Below are 10,628 nucleotides of genomic sequence, written 5' to 3' on the forward strand. Positions count from 1 at the left end.
GCCACAAATAATCTCTTCTGCTAATTGCATTACAGCATTTTGTGTGTGTGTTTAATTTTGAGAGGCCAGGCTGCAATCACATTTTCCATTGAGTCTTATTTGTAGAGGGTGTGTGTACTGTTGCTCACCCCGACCTCATGAACAATTTCAAGGTCATTACCGGACTTGGTAGATAAAATAAAAATGGCATCATTAGTTTCTTCCGTTCCCTCTATGTGGGGGGAGATGGGTAAGGCCTGGGGGTACAATATCATGTCTGAGGCCTGTGCAGGTTTTTTTTTGTTTCCAAACTGCAAATTTAATATACTTTTTAAATGTCTGTAACTAATTACATTTTTGTTTGTTTGTCTGCTTGTTTACTTTTTGCCTTTGAGAGGTCCAACTGCTAGAGGAAACAGATGTCCAAAAGAAATAAAAAAATAAAATCAAAGACTCATTTCCCTCCCGAAGGAGGAGTAAACAAACGGACCTCATTACGAAATGGACACACACACATGCACACAAACACACACACAAACACACACACACACGCACAGGCACACACACACACACACACACACAAACACAAACATGCACGCACGCACGCACACACAACACACGCACACGCAAACACACACACACACACACACACACACACACACACACACAGGGCTGGCCTGGGGGAGTAGTAGGACCCGAGCACTTTTGGCTTAAAGTGGTCCCTCATAACTAGTGGGCAAAACTGACTCACCGGTGGGCCCTGCACCCTCGTGGCGCACTATTTTCGCAAATGTTTTTTTAAAGGGAAAAAAGGGCCCACAAGGGTGCGGGGACCACCGGGAAATGCCTGCTATGTCAGATGATCAGTACAGCCCTGCACACACGTGCACACACACGTGCACACACACACACACACACACAAACACACACACACACACACACACACACACACACACACACACACACACACACACACACACACACACACACACACACACACACACACACACACACACACTCAGAGAGAAGAGAGAGAGAGAGAGAAAGAGACTGTCTCTCTCTCTCTCTCTCTCACTCACACACACACACACACACACACACACACACACACACACACACACGCACAAGCCAACAAATTCTAATTCAGTCTGACTCAACTTAACTCAAGATCTTACTGACACTCAGAATAGACAAGCATCCCTAGGAGCACTTTGCAGTGTGCTTCAGTTTTGTTTGTTTTTTCTCCAAGTTTTTCTTATCTGTTTGTTTTTCCCTCCCGTCCTCCTTTCTTTAAGTGCTCTTTGAAGTCTGGAGATGCAATGAAAACGCTCCCTCAGCATGGTCTGGACGTTTAAAGGCTGATATTCAATTTGGAAAGCAGCGCCACTGCAGATTTCAGACAGGGATAGATGACGCATCAGCTAACACATAGAGAGACAATGGGTGCATTCTAATATGCGTCCTTGCGTCCTCAACTTGGGCTTGCGGCCTCGTACCAGGAAGTTATGTGTCGGGATGACATCACTGACAACAGCATTATAGTTCAATATCTCGCAAAAGCTCAATTGTAAAGTCATTTTCTCATTTTCAAACAGGATGGTAAAAGGAGAATAGTCCCCCAAAAATTGTATTGAATATGCTGACAGCGGGGAAACTTAATTGTTTTCTCCATGGAGGTGGGGCATCAGCAAAAGGTGAGGCCACAAGCTCAAGTGGAGGACGCAAGGTCGCATATTGGAATGCACCCATAGACTCATGCTGAGAGCAAAGCTCCATTAATAGTGTTGCTCCCAAACATCCTCTGTGTTGGTCGATCATGACTGTGTGTATCACAGTTATGCAGCAGTACCATACATCATAGAGGAAAGTTACAGCAGACAGTACAGTGCAAAGGATGTGTAAAATGGTGTAAACGTGCATGGTAGGTGTAAAATTGGACACTAAATTTATTGGGAGAATACAATGAGAATATAACCAAGAATTATATCAGATATTACAATGAAAAATATAGAGTAATATTTCAAACGGATGTGCCATACATTTATTGAATTTGGTGAGGTTGCATTTCTATTTAATTTTAACCCCACACTGACCATTTCTTTGATGAATTTTAAGAAGAATCATTGACAATATAATACAGCTGACTTGACTTTCAAGAAGATATTTATTCTCATTGACACACTTCAAAATGAAGCACATTTGGGTTTGACATTTACTGGCTTTTCAGTGTAAAGCCCTTTGGAACTGCTGCTGTAGCGGACTCCAGACAAACCAAAAGGTTACAGTTAAATAATTTAAAAACCATTGCATAAGCTTTACACATGCCTCTATTGTCAGGCTGGAGGGCGATGTAAGATGACACTAAAGGTAAGCTTAAATTCCACCAGCCCTTTCATATTTCTTTCTGCTGTGCTCTGTCCATTCTCCTCTCTTACCTGACTGGGCAATAATGGACAAATCAAAGCAACACTGCATAGTTTTGTTTCCCCCAAATTGCAAAACAAAACAAAAAAGTTTCCAAAATGGTTTTAGTGCATCAACAATACGATGAGAGCCACTTCTGTGTGGGGCCCCTAGAGGAAACTGATTTTGGACCCCCACCCTAACAATGTCATAGCCCACTGTCTAGTGGCGTGCACAGACGTTTGGGGAGGCTGATGGTCAGGGAGAGGGGCGGGGACGGGGACAAGTTGAACTTCTGGTTGCCTTACTAGGCTATAGGGGCTATGGTCAGATATACTGTATATTATGTATACTGTATATTATGTACATTATCATTATTTTTGCATGCATTTATTGCCAAGCATTTCTAGATGATCATGTAAACATTGACCACAGTTTTTAAAAAAAACTTTCAAAAGGGCCTTTTTTTGTCCAGTGGGGGAAATGGGCAGGTGCTTTATCACCACCTAATCCCCATCTGTGCACGACTATGCCACTGTCAGTCCCTGGGAAGCCCTGGGGTGCGTTCCAATATGCAACCTTGCTTCCTCCATTTGTGCTTGTGGCCTCGTACCAGGAAGTAATATGTCATGATGACATCAATGACAAAGCATTATATTTCAATATCTTGCAATTGGGATGGCTAATTAACAAGAGTCCCCCAAAAGTTGTTGTGGCTAGGCTGACAGCTGGGAAACTTAATTGTTTTCTCCATCGAGGAGGGGCCAGGAGGTGGGGTGAGGCCACAAGCACAAGTGGAGGAAGCAAGGTCACATATTGGAACGCACCCATATCAGTTGCTAGCACTAAATCAGAAAGGCTATGGGAAGCAGAAATTCTGTGGGGGAGCATGCTAAACATTGACATGGGCGGGGTAGGAGGGTGAGGGTGGGGTAATTAGGTGAATTAATTGTCCGGATCTACCGCAACTTAGAGAAAGCCCTGTCTGTCAGTTCGGCTCTCGTTATTTTACTATATTGTAGCTACTGACTACAATGGCTCAATTACTGTCAAGTAATGAATGCCGGTGGCCCCATTCACTAGCAAAAAAGACTCAACTACACCATAACAACAATACTATGACATTACCAAGAGCCTTAAAGGTACACTGTGCAGGAAATGGTCAAAAAAGGTACTGTGACTATGCTGCTCATTGAAACTGGGCTGCCTGTTGCCAAATTTGATCTTTGCATGAAAGTTTACTTAGTAATAAACAAATATTTTCTAGTATGGTCCAAGGCCTATTCAAATGGCGGCCCTGGGGCCAGATGCAGCCCTTGGACGGCAAGGTTCTGGCCCCCGACAAGCCCCTTGAAATACAGAATCGGAATTTATGGGTTCCGTGCTCTCTCGCAATCACTCCATACAAAATAAATTAGCGCCAGAAACAAGCGAGCACCCTGATCCAAGCCATTGCAGTAGCAGTAGTTGCAGCAACAAAGCCACTTGTTAGGGTCTTACCAAGCTGATTGACCAAAAAATAAAGAGGAGAGAGAGAGAGAGAGAGAGAGAGAGAGAGAGAGAGAGAGAGAGAGAGAGAGAGAGAGAGAGAGAGAGGGAGAGAGAGATAGAGAGCAAGGGGAAGATATTGAATCAGTGACAGCGATTCATTGTGCTTTTGAGACCGTGAAACAGAGAGAAAGGGAGAGAGAAAACAGTAGTGTCAGTGAAAGACAGAGTGAGAGTTAATGAGAAGCAGCCAGTGACAGACACATAGTGAGACAAGAGAGACAGAGCCAAATAGAAAGACAAACATAGATATTGACACTGCAATAAATTAAGACAGAGCAACAGAGCAAGGGACATAGAGAGAGAGAGAGAGAGAGAGAGAGAGAGAGAGAGAGAGAGAGAGAGAGAGAGAGAGAGAGAGAGAGAGAGAGAGAGAGGTGTGTGTGTGTGTGTGTGTGTGTGTGTGTGCGTGTGTGTGTGTGTGTGTGCATGTGTGTGTGTGTGTGTGTGTGTGTGTGTGTGTGTGTGTGTGCGCGTGCGAGCGTGCGTGCGTGCGTGTGTGTCTCTCTATGTCTCTGTGTGCGAGAGAGAGAAAGAGAGAGAGAGAGAGAAATTGTGTGTGAGTGTGAGGGAGAGGGAGAGAGAGACAGACACAGAGAGAGAGAGAGAGAGAGAGAGAGAGAGAGAGAAAGAGAGAGAGAGATTGTGTCTGTGTGGGTGTGTGTGTGTGTGCTTGCGTGTGTGTGTGTGTCTGTGTCTGTGTGTGTGTGTGTGTGTGTGTGTGCGTGTGTGAGAAAGAAAGAGAGAGACACACACACACACACACACACACAAACACAGACACAGAGAGAGAAATGGACACTTTAATAGATGAAGCGGTGGATACATGGGAAATGAGTGCTGCTGGGCTGGGCCAATCAGCCCATTCAATCTCTGAGGGTTTATGAGGCGTGGCTGTGTTGTTACTGACGGGCCGCCATGGGATGGCCGGGACACAATTAAGCCCTGCAGACAATTAGCTGCTCTGGCCATCTGGCGTAGCGGGCATCTCCCGTTTTTTTTTTACATTTCTGAAAATAGGGGCCCACGAGGGTGTGGGGTCCACCAGGGAGTCAGTTCCGCACCGCTAATTACACGGGGGCCGTTTAACCCCAAAAAGCCCGGGCGCTATTTCTCCCCCAGTCTAGCCCTGCCCCACAGACAATTAGCTGCTCTGATATCCCAGCATATGGACTGGGATGAAAACTCAGGTCAGGCAATTTTAACCAAGGCCAGTCCACCAGGCATGGGTACCACGAGGGGGGTTTACAGATTCTAAGGGCCCGACAGCAATGACAGGGCCCCTGGAAGGATGCTGATAACATAATTTGTCATTTTGGGGCCCCAAAATTTGAATCTTTCATGGGGCCCAACATTTTTAGTGGCGCCCGTGCCACCAGGCATCGAGAGAGATAACAAAGCCTTTGACAAAATTTTAGTCATCTAATGTGAGCTATTTTGACCTTAACAGCCAAAACGCTTTATTGAAATCTAATACCGGTATGTCAATAAGGCCTGCTGGAGCTGCAAAAATAGTGATACCACTACATTGAGGGGAGGGCCAGACCAAAACCATCAACAGTCCACTGGGCAAATGTCCTGTATGCCATATGGCCAACCAATAGTCGCACTGTTATCCCAGCACCTTATCCACTTGGGGAAGGCCGTCTGATCCACATCTAATTGTTCCAGGACGCATGGGTGCGTCTGTCATTCCTTACCCCAATACAGGCAGGCAGGCAGGCAGGCAGGCAGGCGCAGGAACGCACACACGCAGCCACACGCTCACATAAACACATACACACACCTGCTCATTGACCAGCCATTCTCCTCAAAATACTTTAAAACATTTTTTTTGAGAGAGAACTCAAATTGAGACCTTGGGCTGCAATCAATACATTTAAAGAACAAAAATGTTCAGTGTTTCTTTTTTTCAAATTCTGAACTTCAAACATATTTTGCAATGTATCTTAATTGAGGTGGAGAAAAAACAATCCATCCATAAATTCTTCCAATAATAATGTCTGATTACTACGGTCCACTTTTAAGTACGCACTCTGTACTGTACCTTGCTGTACCGCTTACAAATTCCATCTTCAGAGACAGGTCAGTCAGGCCACTGTGCTGTGTCACTGTAGCGTATTGATCATGCACGTCAGGTCTGTCAGATAGACTGACCATCCATCCATCTCACATTGCCAGCCTCATCCACACCAGCCCCATCCCCATCCACAGTCCCAGCCCTCCCCATTACCTCTCCGACCCCGGGGCAAGGTGAGCCGCTTTGCTGACTAAATTGCCCTTTGCCTTTGAGCGGAGAGGAGGGGTGGCCGTCCGACACCTATATGTAATCATGGAACATTGCTGACCCACCGTGTTCCGTCTCTCTGGCATGCGGTAAGGAGGAGTCAGCCCCGGCGGGAGGTCACAGTCTGTGCCTGTCTGTCTGTGCGTGAGGCTTCTAAGACTGTGACAGACTGAGTGATTATGAGCAGGGCCTCTGACAGCTTTCACGAGGGCCGCAACAACATTATTTGAAAGGGCCCGGCCCACCGCTCTGCCATATATAAAGTGTATTGGTCAGGGCCGGATTAAGATGGCCCGGGCATCTAGACATGTTGCTTTGCTGGCCTGTGCGTTGGTAGTGGGGAATTAATTTTGGGCCCCCTCTCTCTGACCTGTTTGTCCTCCATGTTGACGACTCTGATTGTGAGTCCATTAAAGCAATAGTAACTTTGGTCGGTCCTTAGTGGTTCACTCCTCCAGACTACGTAGCCCATAGAGCAGGGGTATTCAATTAAATGTCAACGAGGGCCAGTTTTTCGAATTCCTCCCAGTAAAGGGGCCGAACTATCTGTATGCATTATGGTTGCCGACTGTCAATTTAAAAAAAATATGGGACACCTCATTGAGGTGGGGGGGGTCTGGAGTCCTCCCCCAGAGAGTTTTGCATTTCTTAGATGTAATTTCCTGCATTTTAACATCCCCTGTCCCGTTTTAGCTGTTGCATGCATGCATAATGATTAGCTGATGTTGATGTGCATGTTTAGAGTGAGGATTATTATGCTGAGATTGAATGGGAAAAGCCCCCCTCCCCCCTTTTTTTGTATTGTTTCCATTTGACTGACTCCTCTACCCACCCAGGGCCGCTGACTGCTTTGACGGGTGGCAGGACAAAAATCAGCTGAAAGGGCCCCCCTAGTCTCAACACATACGATGTCATGGGGTCCAAATTCTTCTTCCCCCACTTTTTCCCTGGGCCCAGGACAACTTGCCCCTTTGTCCCCCTCTGTGGTCTTCCTTTGCGTCAACCAGCAAGAGAATTCCATGAGATTGAACGGGAACTCCTCTTGTCTTGTTTCCATTTTGACTGACACGTCTACCTGCAAGAAGAGAAAAACTCCCTCTTCCCCTCACATGGCCCCCACCCAGGGCCAAATTGGGGGAGAAATAGGGCCTGGGCACTTTTGGCTTAAAGGGGCCCTCCATAATTAGCGGCACAGATCTGACTCACCAGTTGGCCCCCCATCACGTGGGCCCCAATTTTCAGAAATGTAAACAAAAAAATTGGACATAGGGGCCCACGAGGGTACGGGGCCTACCGGGAAATGCCCGCTATGCCAGATGGCCAGTCCAGCCCTGCCCCCACCTGCAAGCAATGGCGTTCTCCCCACCTGAATGACAAAGCGATGTCAGAAGTGGCGCTGACAAGCTACAGTACTGACGGTTATTTTTCTCAGGTGCCCAGATAAGAGAGAGCGTGTCACGTGAGAGAGTGGAAGCATGCCTTACTGTCACACTGTCAGCGAAAAGAAATGAATCCTCTTCATACACGGCCGGCAGGGCTGGACTGGCCATCTGGCACTGCGGCCATTTCCCGGTGGGCCCTACACCCTTGCGGGCCCCTATTTTCAGAAATGTAAAAAAAAAAAAGAAGAATATTTTTTCTCATTTCTGAAAATAGGGCCCCACGAAGGGTGCAGGGCCCACAGGTGAGTCAGTTCTGCGCCGGGAAATTATGAGGGCCCTTTAAGCCAATAGTGCCCGGGCCCTATTTCTCCCCCTCAGCCCTGATGGCCAGCAAGTTCCTCCTCCCCCATCTAACAAGGGTAGTGCAGGTCTGCCAACAGGGGGGTACAGGGGGGGTTAGTTGTCCCGGGCCCAGGTAGGGCGCAGAATAGGGTCCCCATTACATTGTATGCATTGGGAGGGAGGGCCTTCTGAAATTATTTTGTCCAGGGCCTGGCCAAATAGCTGTCAGAGTCCCTGAGGGTGGTAATAGAAGGTCCATTAGAAAAGCAGAAGCAGAGAATCGTATATGAGAGTGAGATAAAGCAGGCGGGTTCTTTTCCGGTATCCACTTTAGGTCAGGTGAATGCCCCTTTAGGAGACCTTCTGAGTCTTGAGGTAGGGAATAAATGGAGTCCCCTTAGCGCTGTAGATGGCGGTAGCGCACGTCTTGGGCAAACACCACGAAAAGAGAAGAAGAAGGATGGACAACGCCCCCTTAGGAGACCGAATTTTGAGCACTCGCTTTTGCATTGAGTGGCCGTGTTTCGATTCCTCTTTATTATTTATCACCCAGTGAGCAGACGCAACGTCCTCTGATTGGCTGAGCAGGTGTCCTTTATTCCCCGGTAGCAGGACACCTATGATGTCATGCGGGCGTGCGGGCGTCCAAGTTGCTTCTTCTCTAACTTTCTGGCGAAGTTCCGTTCTAGTACTAGTTCTATTGCATCTGGTTGTCTAGTCAAGACCGCGTCGTTAGTTCTATCGCATCTGGTTGTCTAGTCCAGTGTTTCCCAACCTTTTCTGTCCTGCGTACCCCCTAAGCCATTTTGTCATATGATGAGTACCCCCTCGCCCTCACACGTGCTCTGTTCCTCTTTCCCAATGTGACTACACTCAATATATTTGCTATTATTACATTTTTCCGCGTACCCCCTGAGATGTGCTCGTGTACCCCTAGTGGTACACGTACCCCTGGTTGGGAAACACTGGTCTAGTCAAGACCCCGTTACTAATTCTATCGCATCTGGTTGTCAAGTCAAAAACCCAGTCGTCAATTCTATCGCATTTGGTTGTCAAGTCACCAACATTCTGCGCGCGTCCTTACATGCCTCCGATAGAGGCGCGTCTCACTAGATTAGGAAGTGGTGCCCATAGCAACGTACCAAGCGCAGTGGTGAATCTACTTTCTCATGAAGCTTAAATGCTGGTAACCGTGTGATAAGCGGAATAGCGGCCTTCGAGGTGTCTCGATATCAAGGGAAAATGGACTTGGCGAAGCGAACAGCCCTTCGGCTGCGCCGTCGGGCTGTTTAGAACGCTCCGCCTCGTCCATTATTTCCCTTGATATCGGGACACCTCGTCGTCCGCTATTCCATACATATCCAACCTCTTTGGCAGAAGGACATGTAATGGGGCATGGGAGTTATTAGAGCCACAGACAACTTTAGCTAGGCTCAGGACAACGTCATTTGAAAGGCCCCCCTCGCAATTCATTCAGTGTAATGAGGACTGAAATCCGGGCCCCCTTTCTATTCCCCCTGGGGCCTGGGACAACTGACCCCTTGTTAGCGTCCCTGTGAGGGATGATGGTTACCTCTGCCTTATTGCAATTTTAGTGTATATTGGCAAGAGTGGCTGCTGTCAGTCCCCGCCCCCCTCACACACACACACACACACACACACACACACACACACACACACACACACACACACACACACACACACACACACACACACCACACACTACTTAAAGGTGAACAGTGCCTCACAGACCACCACCACCACCACCCCACCACCCCCCGCACTGTAAAACCGTCGGCCGAGATTGGACAGTCTTTATGGAACATTTGATCACAGGCTCTGACCACGGCAGCCATATGCCTAATTGAAGAGATGATATATCACTTACACATTGACACCAGGGGAGGCAAGTGTGTGTGTGTGTGGGGGGGGGTGTGGATGGTCAAAGACCCATGTCCTGTAAGCCTACCTCTTTGTCTTTGTATGTCCAAGTAATGCAGGGTGAAAGTGTGTGTGTGTGTGTGTGTGTGTGTGTGTGTGCGTGTGCGTGCGTGTGTGCATGTGTGTGTGTGTGTGTGTGTGTGTGCGTGTGTGCGTGCGTGCGTGCGTGCGTGCGTGCGTGCGTGCGCGTGAAAGGAACATACATTGAGGCAGAGGGACTTTATTCCTTGCCACATGTACACTAAACAGTACACATAGACTATAATCCCAAAACCTTTTTTTTTGGCCTTTTAACTGTATTGATTTCAGCCCAAGGTCTCAAATTGAGTTCTCTAAAATCAAAATGTATTCCGAGGAGGATGCTGTGTCAATTTGAGCTGTTTGTATTTGTGTGTGTGTGTATGTGTGTGTGTGTGTGTGTGTGTGTGTGTGTGTGTGTGTGTGTGTGTGTGTGTGTGTGTGTGTGTGTGTGTGTGTGTGTGTGAGAGAGAGTGTGTGTGAGAGAGAGAGAGAGAGAGAGAGAGAGAGAGAGAGAGAGAGAGAGAGAGAGAGAGAGAGAGAGAGAGAGAGAGTGTGCTGTGCTGTGCTGTGCTGTGCTGTGCTGTGCTGTGCTGTGCTGTGCTGTGCTGTGCTGTGCTGTGCTGTGTGTGTTACTTGGCAACCGAGTCGTTCTGCTGGTGTGTAACAGCAATGGTGACTTGCATTCTTGTGCTTCCACTTACCTTAAATTGTTTGCCAAACAATTA

This window comes from Engraulis encrasicolus, chromosome 18 (genome assembly GCF_034702125.1).
Source record: "Engraulis encrasicolus isolate BLACKSEA-1 chromosome 18, IST_EnEncr_1.0, whole genome shotgun sequence".
Classification (NCBI taxonomy): domain Eukaryota; kingdom Metazoa; phylum Chordata; class Actinopteri; order Clupeiformes; family Engraulidae; genus Engraulis; species Engraulis encrasicolus.